General features: G+C 42.6%; 1 long non-coding RNA gene across 1 annotated transcript in view; it reads right to left on the bottom strand.

The window, feature by feature from the left end:
• LOC309652477 overlaps positions 1–2,764 on the bottom strand; it is a 221,423-nt gene extending 218,659 nt beyond the window's left edge. Inside the window, exon 1 of the long non-coding RNA XR_014258741.1 lies at positions 2,602–2,764. This is a non-coding gene — a long non-coding RNA (uncharacterized lncRNA). The remainder of the gene's footprint in view (positions 1–2,601) is intronic.
• Between the last annotated feature and the right edge of the window lie 12,219 nt (positions 2,765–14,983).

Below are 14,983 nucleotides of genomic sequence, written 5' to 3' on the forward strand. Positions count from 1 at the left end.
GGCAAACGGATATTCACTGTAAAATTCTTTCAACAGTTCCATATGCTTGAAATTTTTTTAAATAAAATGTTGAAAAAAGTCTGAAGAAACTAAAATAGTAATGAAGACTAGCCTTACAGCATGCTAAAACTTATTTATGTTACATATTAAATTTAACATAAATAGGAAAAAATCAATGGAATACAGTAGAGAATTCAGAAATAGAACCCCCAAAATACGGAAATTGAGTGCTGTCAACGAGTACAAAATTTCAGTTATACGAGATCAGTTCTAGAGAGCTGTTGTCCAACCTTGTGACCACAGTTAACAATACTGCAATGTGCACTTAAACATTTGAGGGTAGATCTCATGTTAAGTGTTCTTACCACAATAAAAAAATTCTGGAAATACAGTATATGTTATAGGTGGCAACTACAATCAGAAGGGAAAAGATGGATTATTTAATAGTGTTGAGACAAATGCGCTGCCTTCTGGAGTCGTATATTTGGATCTACGCCTCACAGTTTATGCCAGGATAACTCCAAACAGATCAAATATTTAAGCATATATAAAATGTAGAATGAACTAATAAACCAAAGAAACCACAGGATAATTCTTCTTTCAGCACTAGAGCGGAGAAGCCCTTTCCCACTGTGATCAAATGCCGGAAGTAACAAAAATAAGGATGAATTCAACCACGTAAAAGTCAGAACTCCTCAGGGCAAAACTACAATAAGCAGACTCAAAGACAGATAACAAACTTGGGGGAAACTGTAATATATCACAAAGTTAATTTCTCTAATAAATAACTCATAGATACACTGTCAGCAACACAATAGAAAAGAAAAAAACAGGGGAACTATATGAACAGAGAATTCACAGAAAAGACAAGACAAATGCTTTTTAGTCCCTTGAAAATATCCTTAGCCTCACACATATAACTGAAAAAAATATATCTCTGTGTGGTTTTAATTTGCATTTCTATCAGAAGTGAAAAAAAAGAAAGCTGTAGTGCCAATAATTCACTTTAAAATGGAGAGAAAGAAAACACAGACACAAACATAACACATATAAAAATGTGTTTGTACGTATTTTTTAAAGCTCCAGAAAGGAACACAAGAAATAATAACCTGCGTTGTTTGTTCAAGAGTGACAGGGAGATTTCCTTCACAGTATACCCTTTTATACTTCTTGAATTTTTAATCCTGTAAATGTACTACCTAATAAAATGTTAGATTTTTAAAAGTGAAAAGAATTCTATTGCAATCAAAGGCAGCAGAAAGTGGGAGGCAGCCCAAGTCCAAGCCCAACTCTGCTACTAATTAACTATGTGAACTTGGGCCGGTCTTAGAATCATTGACTGTTCTGGCTACAAAGAATCTCAGGAATATTCTCATCCCTGACTCCGGTCCTACAGAACAGGAAACAAAACACAGAATAAATTAAATGGTTTATCCCAAGTCACATGCAGTCAGTTTATGGCAGAGCCAACAAAAGCTGTCTGTCGATGTGTCAGCTTCTTCTCATTTAAGATGGGAGTAGTGTCATTAAGAGATGAAAAGACAAGCCATAGAGACTGGGAGAAAATATTTGTAAACCACAGAAATCACAAAGAACTTGGATCCAGAATGTAAAAAGAACTCTCACAACTCGACAGTAAGAAAGAAAACAAATTAGCACCTGAAAGGATGCTCAACACCATTAGCTGTCAGGGAAATGCAAATTAAAACCACAGCAAGATACCACTATGCATCTATTAGAATGGCTAATACTTTTTTTAAATGACAATGCCAAACGGTGGAAAGACTATGAAGCAACTAGAATTCTCATACACAGCCTGTATACAAAATGCAGAAGGGTACAAAAACACTTTAGAAAATATACTTACCATATAACTCAAAAACCTGCACACAAATGTTTATAGGTGTTTTACTCATGATCCCCAAGAAGCTATAGAAACAACCAAAATGTCCTTCAACTCTTGGACATCCATACAGCGGAACACTACACAACGATAAAAAGGAACAAACCACTGTTGCACGCGACAACCTGGATGGATCACAGAGGCATAATGTTGAGCGGAATCAGCCAATCTCAAAAGGCTACAGACTTCATGATTCCATTTATATGACCTTCTGGAAAAGGCAAAACTGGAGGCACGGAGAACAGATCTGGAGTTGCCAGGAGTTCATGTAGGGACAGAGGGTGACTAAAAGGGGAAGCATGAGGAAATCTGGGGGGCACTGGGACTGCTCTGTCTCGTGATTGTGGTGCTGGATACACAACTCTATGCATTTGTCAAAAAGCATAGAATTGTTTACCACAAAGAGTAGCTTTTACTGTGTGTAAATCGAAAATTAATTTTTTTAATGGAGTCTGGAATCAAATGATGTCTATGGGCCTTTCCATCTCTATAAAGACTTTTTCACTTTTTAAAAGGATAACAATTCACTGCCACAGAGTAGCAGGGATTTGTATTATATGCGGGAAAAATTTTTTTTTATTTTCTTTTTTAATTTATTTGGCCGTGTTGGGTCTTGGTTTCTGTGCGAGGGCTTTCTCTAGTTGTGGCAAGGGGGGGCCACTCTTCATCGCGGTGCGCGGGCCTCTCACTGTCGTGGCCTCTCTTGTTGCGGAGCACAGGCTCCAGACGCGCAGGCTCAGTAGTTGTGGCTCACGGGCCCAGTTGCTCCGCGGCATGTGGGATCTTCCCAGACCAGGGCTCGAACCCGTGTCCCCTGCATTGGCAGGCAGATTCTCAACCACTGCGCCACCCAGGAAGCCCCTATTTTCTTTTGAGAAAAAAAAAAACCAAAACCTGAAGAACTATAAAATTCACAATGAAATGACAATATGGAGAAATAGGAAGCCCAGAAAAGGGTGTGAAAATAATGGTTCAGAATTTCATCTCAGTTGGAAGTGCTAAACAAAGAGAAAAATGGAGCCAGTCCCAAATTCTACTGCTTAAGGTTTGCTATCATATTTTTAAATTCCTTTTTATTTAAAGGCGGGATCACTGGTTGGGCAAAGTCTGGATCTCCCCCTACATATTCTTTTGCCTCCCTCAAAGAGTGTTCTTGTGTCATTTGGACTGTCTAGAGAGACACCATCCTTGAAACCATTCCTTGTTTAGTTTTGGTCTCTTTTGCTCCATAAACTTAAGGGAAAATACTCCTGACATAGTGCTTCTTACCTTTTGATGGTTATGTATCCCTTTGAGAATCTGATGGAAGCTATGACCCTATTTGCACGGATTAAAAAAATCAAGTCCACAGATATCCCCACAGGCACAATTCTGGTTACAAGGACAGCGGCTCAAAGACCCCCCGAGTCCTGTGGATGCTGGGATTCCAGGATTCCAGGTGCGTAAAGCACAGGCTCCTGAGAGGAGCCCTGGGTTCGAATCCTGGCACTGCTCCTTAACAGATGCATGACTGTGGGCAAGTATTTACCCTCCCTCCGCCTCTGTCTGCTCATCTGTAAAGTAAATAATGCTGCTAGGATTCAACCCCGCCGGGCCCCTGGAAAGCCTCCATGAACATGAGCCAGGAAGAGGAGGCAGAGTGGAGTGCCACCCACATCCCACTGATGTTAAGGAAGCCCTTCCTGGTGAGAGATGCAGAAAGGCAATGCTATAAAAGACAACGATGTGCCACTCCATAGTTGTTCGTATCCCAGTGTATGGCAGAGGGCTGTAACTAGTAATCGACCACATGAGTTATGAAGAACCACCAAACTAAGTTTTCCAAAGATGCTAATTCAGTTCTCCACCCAGATGTCTATTGCCAAGCAACCCTTAGCAACACTGCAGAGTCTCTGCTGGGCTCTCACACCGGCGGAGGCTTGGAGTTCTCCCAAACTGGAAGAAGGATGCTTCTTGAGGCTGCTGCACCATCAGCAACACTGTGACCTGGGATGGTTGGAATTGCTGTCATTCTTGATTCTGATAATTTATACACTGTAAATATATATGTAATGACTTCATCATTATCAATTTTGTTTACTGAGGGTCATTGGATGAAGCCAAGAGCAATGATGCGATCAATCATATTTTGCCTGTATTTTTCCAATAAATGGGTTTTAAGTCATATATATACCATGATTCAAGTTAGAATCATCCATGCTCTGATTGCTGTAGTGGACATACACATAATCCCCAAAAATAAGCTTCTAGGGGGATAGTTCACTACTAACACCCAGTGTTTGCTTTGGAGGGGGCAGATTTATTGTTTAGTTTGTCACCACTGGAAAATAGGAGTTGGTAGCGCAGATGGGAAAATGAATTTTCTTTTTGCTCTGCCTGAATGGACCACAGGAAGACACATATGAGTGAACAAATGCACACACACACACACACACACACAGACACACACATCTTAAGAACCACTACACTAGATGGCTAAATTTGAATTCAGGAATCATCACTTTTCAGTTGTAAGAGCCTGAACAAGTGAATAAACCTCTCTGAACTTTTTCCCTATCTATGAAATCCAAACATTTTCTTCGCCTCCTATAGACCGAGGTCATCAAACTTTTTCATAAAGAGTCACATGGTAGGACTTCTCTGGAGGCACAGTGGTTAAGAATCCACCTGCCAATGCAGGGGACACGGGTTCAATCCCTGGTCCAGGAAGATCCCACATGCCGCGGAGCAACTAAGCCCGTGAGCCACAACTACTGAGCCTGCGTGACACAACTACTGAAGCCCGCACACCTAGAGCCCATGCTCCGCAACAAGAGAAGCCACCGCAATGAGAAGCCCGCGCACCACAACAAAGAGTAGCCCCCTCTTGCTGCAACTAGAGAAAGCCCGCACAGCAGTGAAGACCCAATGCAGCCAAAAGTAAATACATAAATAAATAAATAAAAATATATTTTAAAAAATAACCACATGACAAATACAATGGTGATGATATTGTTATTGCTATCATCATCATCATCATCATCATCGGTACCATTTACTTTAAAAAGCACTCTCATCCACAAGGTCCTGGCCATCCTCTCGGCAAACAGAAGGCAGAGCAAATATTACACAGCTCACTGCAAATGTAACTGACAAAGGCAAGTTCTCAAGAGGCGAATAGGGCGTGTGGCCATGGGGTGAAGACACCGGGAGTGTACCCTTTGGCTCCCCTGACTGTTAGACATGTGCTGACCATCACTCAGAGAGCTCTGGAAACTTCAGCTCACCGCACAAATGTAAGATATCATTTTCACGCCATTACACTATGTCCCCAGAGATAAGCCAAACCTTTTTATTCCTGAGATATAAAAAATGCTAGGGGAAAAATAGAAAGGCATTTATTTGTATTATTGTAAGCTTTTAAAAATGATTTCTCATGAATAGGCTATTTTCCTCTTTTCTGTGTGGCTATTACCATGTTTATCTTCTGGTTGTAAAATACATGTTTGCCATTTGTCTGAAGAACAGTGCAACCCTCTCCAATCCATCACACAGCCCTGCTCTTACCAACCTCACAGCTCATCAGGGAAGCGACTGCCTGCTGAGACAGGCACGCTCAGGCCCCGCGTCCTTGGGACGTGCCGGGAGCCCGGGCCCCAAGCCCACCTCCCTCCAATAGCGCCGACCATCACCTGGCGCCCGGTGCAGAGGAAGGCGAAAGAGAGGTCTGCAAAGAAGGAGATGCACCTATTTCGAAACCAGCCGCTGTTGTTAAAGCTATTTTCCAAGCAATTTAGTCAACTAATTTCTGGAAGGTGATTTGATTCTTTCAGCCTGATGATGCAATGAAATGAAAACCTTCAGAGAGAGAGAGAGCGAATACACAGGAATTCTTTCTCCTGATCACAGTTCAACCTCTGTAATCTCTCAGGACTCCACTGAAGGGGTTATTGTGTATAACGTGCCCTCTGATCATACTTTAAAGTATTCATGGTCATGTTAGCAAAACCGTAGTCCACAGCTCCTGTGAGCCTTGTGACCCATAGTTCAAACCCGAGACTCGAGGCTGAACTGAATCCTGCCTCTGCTGCAGAGAAAAACTGGGACTTGCGATGTAAGTTACCTTCTCAGACACAGTGTCCTCAACTGTAAAATGGGAAAAAACAGAAACTGCCTCACACGGCATACACACACCAACACACACGTGTACGTACTTATACACGTGCATAAACACATATGTAAACAACATTTTTATTTTCTTAGCCATACCATGACTGCTTGGGCTTTAAGTGCAGAGAGTACAACTGATCTAATTACTGTCCCTGCTGGCAGAGCTTATGGGATTTTAGGAGTCATACCAGCCAGCTTTTAAGAGCCTCCTAATTGCCAAGAACCGTTGCAGGTATTCTGCCTTGATTCTGCCCACCTCTCACTCCTCTGAGGTGGTCATAGCAGTTCCCACCGCATGGCTGGGTCTCCGCGGCACCGGGGCCCAGAAGTCTGGTAACTGCCCAGGGTCCAGTCAGCGCCGGAGTTGCTGAGCCGAGATTCAAACTGGAGGCAGGGCCCATGTTCTTTCTATCTACTACACTTCCCCACTGTCATAAACACCAAACAGGAAACTCGCCGCAGATTCACCCAAGAGAAGGTTTCAACCACCCAGAGCATTAGGACAGGCAGCGTGCCCCTCAGACTGTTGTTCCAATACACCTTGCCTCACCCAGGCCCTGGAGAGCAGGTAAGTCACCAGGGTCCAGGCCCAGGCACAGCAGCTAGCCAGAGGGAGCATGCTCTCAGGCCCTAACCCGAGATGGCACCACGTCCTTAAACAAGCTGGCACCCGAGATGGCACCACGTCCTTAAACAAGCTGGCACTCCGGTATGAACATCACGAAGCGTGTCCGCGGAGCTCAGCCAGGTGAAAGACTTCCCTCTACCACAAAGAGCCAGAACACAGGGTCCTGGGTGCTAATCACTAGTGCCAGAGCCAAAATTCCACGCTGCCAACCCTCTGAACTGCCCTCCACACTTCCGCCCTGAACCCCTCCAATCTGACGTCACCACATCCACTTCAAAGGAATTGTCTCAACACTCATTTGGTTCAGAAGCACTCACGCTTTTTGTTGTTAACTGTTTTTCTCTCTCTTGTCTCGGCCTTTCTTACCCTGTTAACATGATTATCTGGCTTTCTCTTTCCCTCTCTCAAAACTCTAGGATAATGGTCTCTAAAATTAGTTCATAGTTACTTCTTTGGAGGAATTGCCCTTCCTCAGGACCACCCGAATCTCTTCCATGGTCTCCCAAGTTTCTGCCTCAAGACTTTCCTTATCTCTAAAGCTTTATATCCGTCTATCTCAATTAGCTCACCACCTCACACTCAGTGTTTCAAAGCCGAACTTTCCACAGTCCTCCAAAGGAGCTTCCCTTCGCAATACCCCCGTTTGTTACCAACAGCAATGTCTCCCAGTCTCAGAATCGTAAATCTCCCTCTCCTTTGCCCTCATATTCAATCAGCTACATGTTCCATCAATTCCTTTTCGGACATGTTTTTCCCTCATTCTCTCTCCTCTCTCTTTCTGGAACTCTAAGTAGATTTATGATATAACCATCTTAATTTAGCCCCCTTGTCCTTTAACCTCACTTCCATATTTTCCATATATTTAACTGTCTGAGCTGCCCTCTCAGTGATTTTTTTAAAGCTCTGCCTTCCAGCTCACTCTTTCTCTTCAGCTCTGTCTAATTTTCTACTTACTCTACATTTGATGTTTTCACTTTAAATTGTTTTATTTCAAACTTAGAATATATATTTGGTTATTTTTCGTATCTGCTTCTTTCCTTATTGATTCCTTTTCATATTTATTCAGTTCATCTCTTCTTCCTTATGGATTCCTTTTTATATTTATTCAATTCACTAAACTCAGTCTGATTATTCTCATACCTGAAGACTTCACACGTCTGACTCTGCTGTTTGTGACTTTAGCTGACTCTCACTCATGGCAGTTTACTATGGGTGTTTTGTGGTTCGGGGCTGTGAATTCGTCTTCCTTGGAACTTCACAGGCAGCCTTTGAAGTTGGGACTAAAGTGCGTACCTCTAAAGATGATTTGCATTGGCCTCTGCCAGGTGCCTAGAGGTGCTAACAATCCAGGCGGACTTTGAACTAAATTCTTGGCTTCGTTTTCTTCAGACCACAAAAGGGCTGCAAATTCTGGCCCCGAGTGAAGGCTCGCCTGTGATCACAGTTTCTGAGAAAAATTGTTTTCCCTCCACCCAGAACCAAGGCTAGCTCTTAAAGTGTCCCTTTGTGGGATGAGTGTTTTTGGTTGGTTGGTTGGTTGGTTGGTTGGTTAGTTGGTTGGTTGGCTGGCTGGCTTTAGCTCTTATATTGATGCACAGCCCCAAGTGGCTCACTAAACTAAAGCTCCTGACTACCAATTATCAGCAGATGCTCACAGGGCAGCTGTCTCCTTCAGTGCCTCCCCAATCTCTTTGTATTTTTGCTATTTTGTTTGTTTTGAACCCTGAGTATTTCTTGTCAATTGAGTCCTGCTTTTAAAAAGATTTTTTAAATTTATTTGTTCATCCTATTCTGGTGGGTTTTTTCATATGATATTTTTGAATATCTAGTCCATAATATTGCCAAAACTGAAGCCAAAATTACCTTGAATAACAAATGCAGAAGTCTCTCCTAATGGCCCATCTGCTTTCCAATCTCATTTCCCTCCATCTTCCCCACCTCCTTCCTTATAACCAGGAAGCCTCCCCACTGGCCCCAAGGTCATCCAGGATCACATTTATTCCCAAATCCACATTTCTTCCCTACTTAGAACTTCTACTTTCTCTCCTTCCACCTAACCTAGGGTTTCTCACCCTTAGCACTGGTGACATTTGGGAGGATAGTTCTTTGTTGGGGGAAAAGAGACTGTCCTGTGTACTGCAGGATGTTTACCAGCATGCCTGGCCTCTACCCACTGGATGCCAGTAGCACCCCTCCTAGTTGTGACAACCAAAGCTGTCTCCAGACATTGTCAAACAGCCACTGGACAGTCAAAAGGCCCTTGGTTGAAAACTACTGCGTTAGAAAAATGTATACACTCTTTGAAAATCCCTGGAAATGCCTCTACTGCACCAAGCTGCCCCTGATAACCCTGACGCACACTTATTCCTCCATCACTGTGTAACTGACCTGCACTATCATATTCTAATCGGAGAGGTCAAATTGCACAATTTAGCACTTCAGCACAGTGCACATTATTACCCTTTTATTCCACACTTTAAAAAATCCACTTCAGAATCATTTTATTTCTCATCTCACCTAGTTTAGCAGTGGGCCCAGGCAGGAGATCAAAAATATTTATCTGATGTGACCAAAGGGAAATTTTCAATTCAATGCTTTAAAATTTTTGATCAAAATTATTAGTGTGGGGAATTTCCTGGCAGTCCAGTGGTTAGGATTCCACGCTTTCACTGCCAAAGACCCGGGTTCGAGCCCTGGTCGGGGAACTAAAATCCCGCAAGCCGCACGGCATGGCCAAAAAAAAAAAAAAAACAAAGAAACAAAATGATTAGTGTGACTACTATACATAAAATAGATAACTAAGAAGAACCTACTGTATAGCACAGGAAACTCTACTCAATATTCTGTAATAACGCATATGGGAAAAGAATCTAAAAAAGAATAGATACATGTATGTGTATAACTGAATCACTTTGCTGTACACCTAAAACTAACACAATATTGTAAATCAACTATACTGCACTATAAAATAAAAATTTTTAAAAACTTTTTTCCATTTCCCAACAACTGTAAAGCCAGTCTTGATTCTTACAAAAGAATTACAAGTGTAAACAAAAGTATGACTGTATTATCTAAACTTCAATTGTCATTTTATCCTCAAAAATGTATTTGTGCCATAAAATTTCTAAATCAGTTAATGTATGTCAACAATTTTTAAAAACGATTAGTGTGTGTCCATTGGCTGAGACAACTCAGCAATTACTCCTACCGGAGTATGACAAAATTCAAATTAGTTGCTTGTGTTGATTAAAATTAAATCTGTTAATGTACTAAAATTGACTATCATGTACTTGACAATAAAAGCCAAGATTCTGAAAACAAAAAAGTTAAAGAGAACCTATATAAAATCAGTAGAGGATTAATTGATGCAATCTTTTGGGAAAACACTAATTATTTTCAGTAATAATTTGTTATTGTTTGTAATCAAAGTGCAACTACTGATAAAAAATTAAATCTGTTAAAGTGTCCATATTGTATAGTCAGCTTTAAATTCCCAATTTTTAATAATTTCATTGAAAATTCTAAAAATGCAAATTAATAATACTGTTTGAACCACTTGAGAAACCCCATGTATTACTTGGTTGGCTTTTAGACTTGAATCAAATTTTAAATAGCCTTCCAAAGCGTTAGCAATATTTTTCTCTTTTTTTGTAAAGAAGACAAACTGGCTGATGAAAATCCGTGACTTGGGGTCACTTGGCAGCAATTAATCAAGAAACATTTGAGTAAAAGTCATTGAATGGCTTATCACACAAGACATGATTAAGACATAATGATTATCAGTAAGTACAAATGTGAATAAATGGCCTAAAAATGTCAATGACATTCCATTAAATTCTAGGCACAGCCCTACATTTCTACTAGCAATATAAATTTGACTTTAGAAAATCCCTCAACTATGTTGATATTTAAATAGAGAATTACACTTATTTATGTGTTTTAATTTAAATCAGTCTTTTTGAAGCATTATTGCTGAATATGATTACACTTCTCTTTTCATTTGTGTTTATAAAATACGGAAAATTATTCCTTAACACTAGACTTGAAGTATTTGTGTTCATCACAAACGTTCCCAATAGTTCTCACCTTTTCAGAAACTTATCTCCTTTAGTGTGCAGCTTTCAAACGTTGGCAAGTGTTTGAGGCTTTTAGCTGCAGGAGTGTACATTTTAGTATAAATCATCAAGGCTAAATTCCTTATCCTCAGAATGCCCAGCATCCCAGTGAAAAGAGAAAACGTTAATCCCTTGATCAGTTCCATATATGCGCATATTTGGTGCCGCGGTCGAAACAGGACTACCTGCCTGTTTTTCCTCTCTTTAATCTGATGTTCCAGTGTCACTTTCACAGGGCAAAGGAAAAGGATGGTGTCACGGGAAGGAGGGGAGAAACGTAAGGCTAGTCTCACTTGTTGAGACATGATGTGATTATATCAGCACCAAAGGAAAGGAGACATCCAAAATTCCACACAATTTTATCACCAACTAAAGAAATAAGCTGGAACGCCCTTATTTGCATCCAGCGGCCAATTGATTCTCAGACCGCTTTCATCCCAGGCCTCTACCCTGCTCCAATAGATTATCTGTACTGGGTTGTGGCTTCTCTTGGTCTGAGTCTCCTTCTGTGACCGTATTTGAATGGAGTCCTTGAAGCCCCTCAGACAGCCTAGTTCTTGGTGGATCTGTCCAGACCGCCCTTCCCAGAGCTGAGGTTCCTGAGCATCTCTCAAGCTGCACACATCCTGATTCCCAGGGATCCTCACCTCTGGGCAAAGCTAGCACACGGGCATCACAACGCTGAGGCCAACAGCCATTCGTGTCAGGCTTGTTTCACTAAAAATATCAGCACTACAGGAATCCCTCAGCTTGGTGCCTGGATACCTGCCTCCACGCGTCCACTGCCTACACCTTGTCTGCCTGCTTCAGACCTGACGTGGGCTCACGATCATTATTCTCTCCCCACATTCGTGGAGAATTTCACAAATCCTACTTTAGTAGCTGAAGTGAAGGCAAGTAACTTACAGTGCTCACCTAGCTTGGAAACTGTGTCTCGTTTCTAGGACTTGGATTCTACCTTGTTAGCTGGTTAAACCAAATCATACATCTCCATGTCCTACCATCCTTTTATTTTAAGATATTATCTTAAAGACCGGACTCTATTCCAGGTCTAAGATTTCCTTTCCATTTCTTCCAGGGGCTGCTGTCCAGTCTCTGATCCCAGGCAAGGACCCAGGACACAATCCCATCCCACCCCAACTGTGTTTCCTCCATCCAAGCCTTTCTCTCTCCCTATGTGTAGGACACCTGGGTTTATGTCCTGGCTCTACCACTTGCTAGATAATCTTGCAGTCTACTTCTTGAATTCACACTCCTCACGTGTGGAATATCAATAACAGTTCTGACAACACGGGTTTTATTTTTTAAGTCACATAAAATAACACTTAAATGCCTAGCTCAGAACGTAGCACATAACTGCAGTTTAATAAATGTTATCTTTACACTTCTAGCTGGACATACCTATATTAACATGAGAGCACTTTCTAAAGGAGCAATGTATATTCCTAATCAAGCTTTCTCAAATGTTAATGTGTGAAAGAATTAATTATGGGGCTTGTGAAATTGCAGGTCCTGCCCCTATTATTAGTTTAATTCTGTAACTCTCCACGGAACCCAGGAACCTGCACTTTAAACCACCATCCCAGGTCCTTTGGATGTGTGTGACCGGAGTGTGGCGTCAGGAGGGCACAGAGGGGCAGTTTCTTGCCTCACCTACAGGGGAGAGGGCCCTAAATGGCAATGATGACCACGGACATGGGCCGCGACTTTATATGCCTACGCTTCCCTACCTCCTCAGGTCACCCTCCCTGGCCCACCACACTCCTCCCTAGGCTAGCTCACGCTCCAAGCACTGACCACCGCTCACGGGCTGGAATCTCCCACCGCCTGCCCCACCCCAGGGCAGGGGCCTGCCTCAGAGCCCGGTCCTGGCCCTCCAGGCTCCCCCACGCTCCTCACGGAAGCGGGTCCCATGCCCGTGAGCCTCACGCACGTCTGGGCCACGTGAACTGAATCCTTGGTGATGGTGACGCGACCATCTGTGCCCCACAAGTGCCAATTAGAGAAACCGGCTCAGGAGTATGTTCCAGTCCTGCACACAACTTCCAGGACAAAGAAGCGGGGCGCTTGCCCGGCCTCCCTTCAGCAGAAAACTCAGTCTGCTTTATTTATGTGAGATCCATTGAGACCTACCCCTTGCCTTCCTTTGTGGGACTTGAATGGCTCTGTAAACCGACTGTTGAACTTTTCTCCCATTCCTGTGATGTCCTCTGTCTCTCTCGGCTGCCAGCACTGGGCACTCCGGTTCGCCAACCTCATCTTGTCCAGAGTCACACAAAACTACGTTCTCATCCCAGCTCCAGCGCTTCTTATTTTTGAAACCTTGAAGAAATTCTTTACCCTCTCAGCAAGTGTGTGTTTTCATATGTACAATAGAAACCGTGTATCACAGACTTGTTCTAAGGACTAAATGACTAGAGACGTAAAGTGCCCACGGGCACCTAGAATATAGTAAGTGGTCAATAAACATTCTTCCACCTTCCTTCCCTCCTCTCCACCTGGTAAGGACCATGCCAGACACTGATTTTATTCTCACCTCTTAGAAGTTCCTTTTTCCCCTTAGACCGTAAGGAAAAGCATCTCTGCAATAAAATGGGGGCCACAGTGCTTTATCAGAGCTCATCTGTCCATCCGCACACTGGGGGAGAGAATACTGGCCTCCTAGGTTCTGTTGGGAAAATCCAGCATCATTAACCTCTACAAAGAGCCCAAACGAATGCCAGGTCACTGTAAGACGCTCAATAAATATTAACTCCATCCCCGATTCCCTGAGACCAGAGCTCTGACCCTGCCTGCCACACCCACCATGGCATCCCATACTTCAGAACCACATGCTCCCCTTCCCAAAGAAGAAAAGTAACCTCGCTTCCTGCAGAGCAGCAGCTGAAGCGGGCATTAAGAGAAAAGCAATCCGGCAAAACAGATGTGCACCATGTTATCAGTCGAGTTCTTTCACCATCCCAGTGGTGTTTGCATTGTAAAAGAGGAACTTGTTCACCCAAAGCCAGCCACCAGCACAGACACAGCCGGGAATGAGAGGGGTGACAGCTCCCTGCAAGGGCCCTCCTTCCTCCGCCCACATGCCATGCTCCAGGGGCAGGCCTCTGCTCTGAGCTGGGCAGGTGCCCTCCCCACCCGGGACCGTTCCATTTCTCCTTTCCTGGTGGACAGCTAAAAAACAAAACAACAACAAAACACCAAAAAAAAAAAAAAAACCCCACAACTAAAAGGGCCAATTCCTTGCCTGAGGGTCAACAGAAAGCAGGGTGGGGTCCAGGAAGCAGGGCTGGAGTTGGAGAGCACGAGGCCCAAGCCTCACACTAACACCTCTTCCTACTCGCCCAAGACTTCACAGTGGATAAGCAGACAGACACTCCGGCTGAACCACATGTGTGTGGCTCATGCAAACTTGAGTGCCTGCTCAACTGGAAAAAGAACAGCAAACATGGGTGAACAGCTGAGAGACACTGGTAGTTTGTTTACATTCAGTAAACACGAGCCCGTAAAGCGGGTAGACCAAAAGTGGACCTTCCCACAGTATGACTCAAATTGATTTCATTATTTTTAAAATTTTTATTCTGTGTTATAGTAGAGTTGATTTACAATGTTGTGTTAGTTTCAGGCATACAGCAAAGTGATTTAGTTATACATATACATATATCTATTCTTTTTCAAATTCTTTTCCTATAGTTATAACAGAGCACTGAGAAGGGTTCCCTGTGCTCTACAGTAGGCCCTTGTTGATTATCTATTTTATATATAGTAGTGTGTATATGTTAATGCCAAACTCTTAATTTATCCCTCCCCCCACCTTTCCCCTTTGATAACCATTAGTTTGTTTTCTATGTCTGTGAGTCTGTTTCGGTTCTGTAAATAAGTTCATTTGTATCATGTTTGAGATTCCACATATAAGTGATATCATATAAAGAAGATGTGGTACATATATACAATGGAATATTACTCAGCCATAAAAAAGAATGAAATGATGTCATTTGCAGCAACATGGATGGACCTAGAGATGATCATACTCAGTGAAGGAAGTCAGATTGGTTTTATTTTAATTTGTAATCTCAGTCTAGAATTTCTTTAAATAGTTCACATATAATGGAGAGATAGATAGATAGAGAGAGAGACAGAGCCCGAAAAAGAGAGGGAGAGAGACAGAGACAGAACGAGAGAATGACACAC

This window comes from Balaenoptera physalus (genome assembly GCF_965194825.1).
Source record: "Balaenoptera physalus genome assembly, chromosome: X".
Classification (NCBI taxonomy): Eukaryota; Metazoa; Chordata; class Mammalia; order Artiodactyla; family Balaenopteridae; genus Balaenoptera; species Balaenoptera physalus.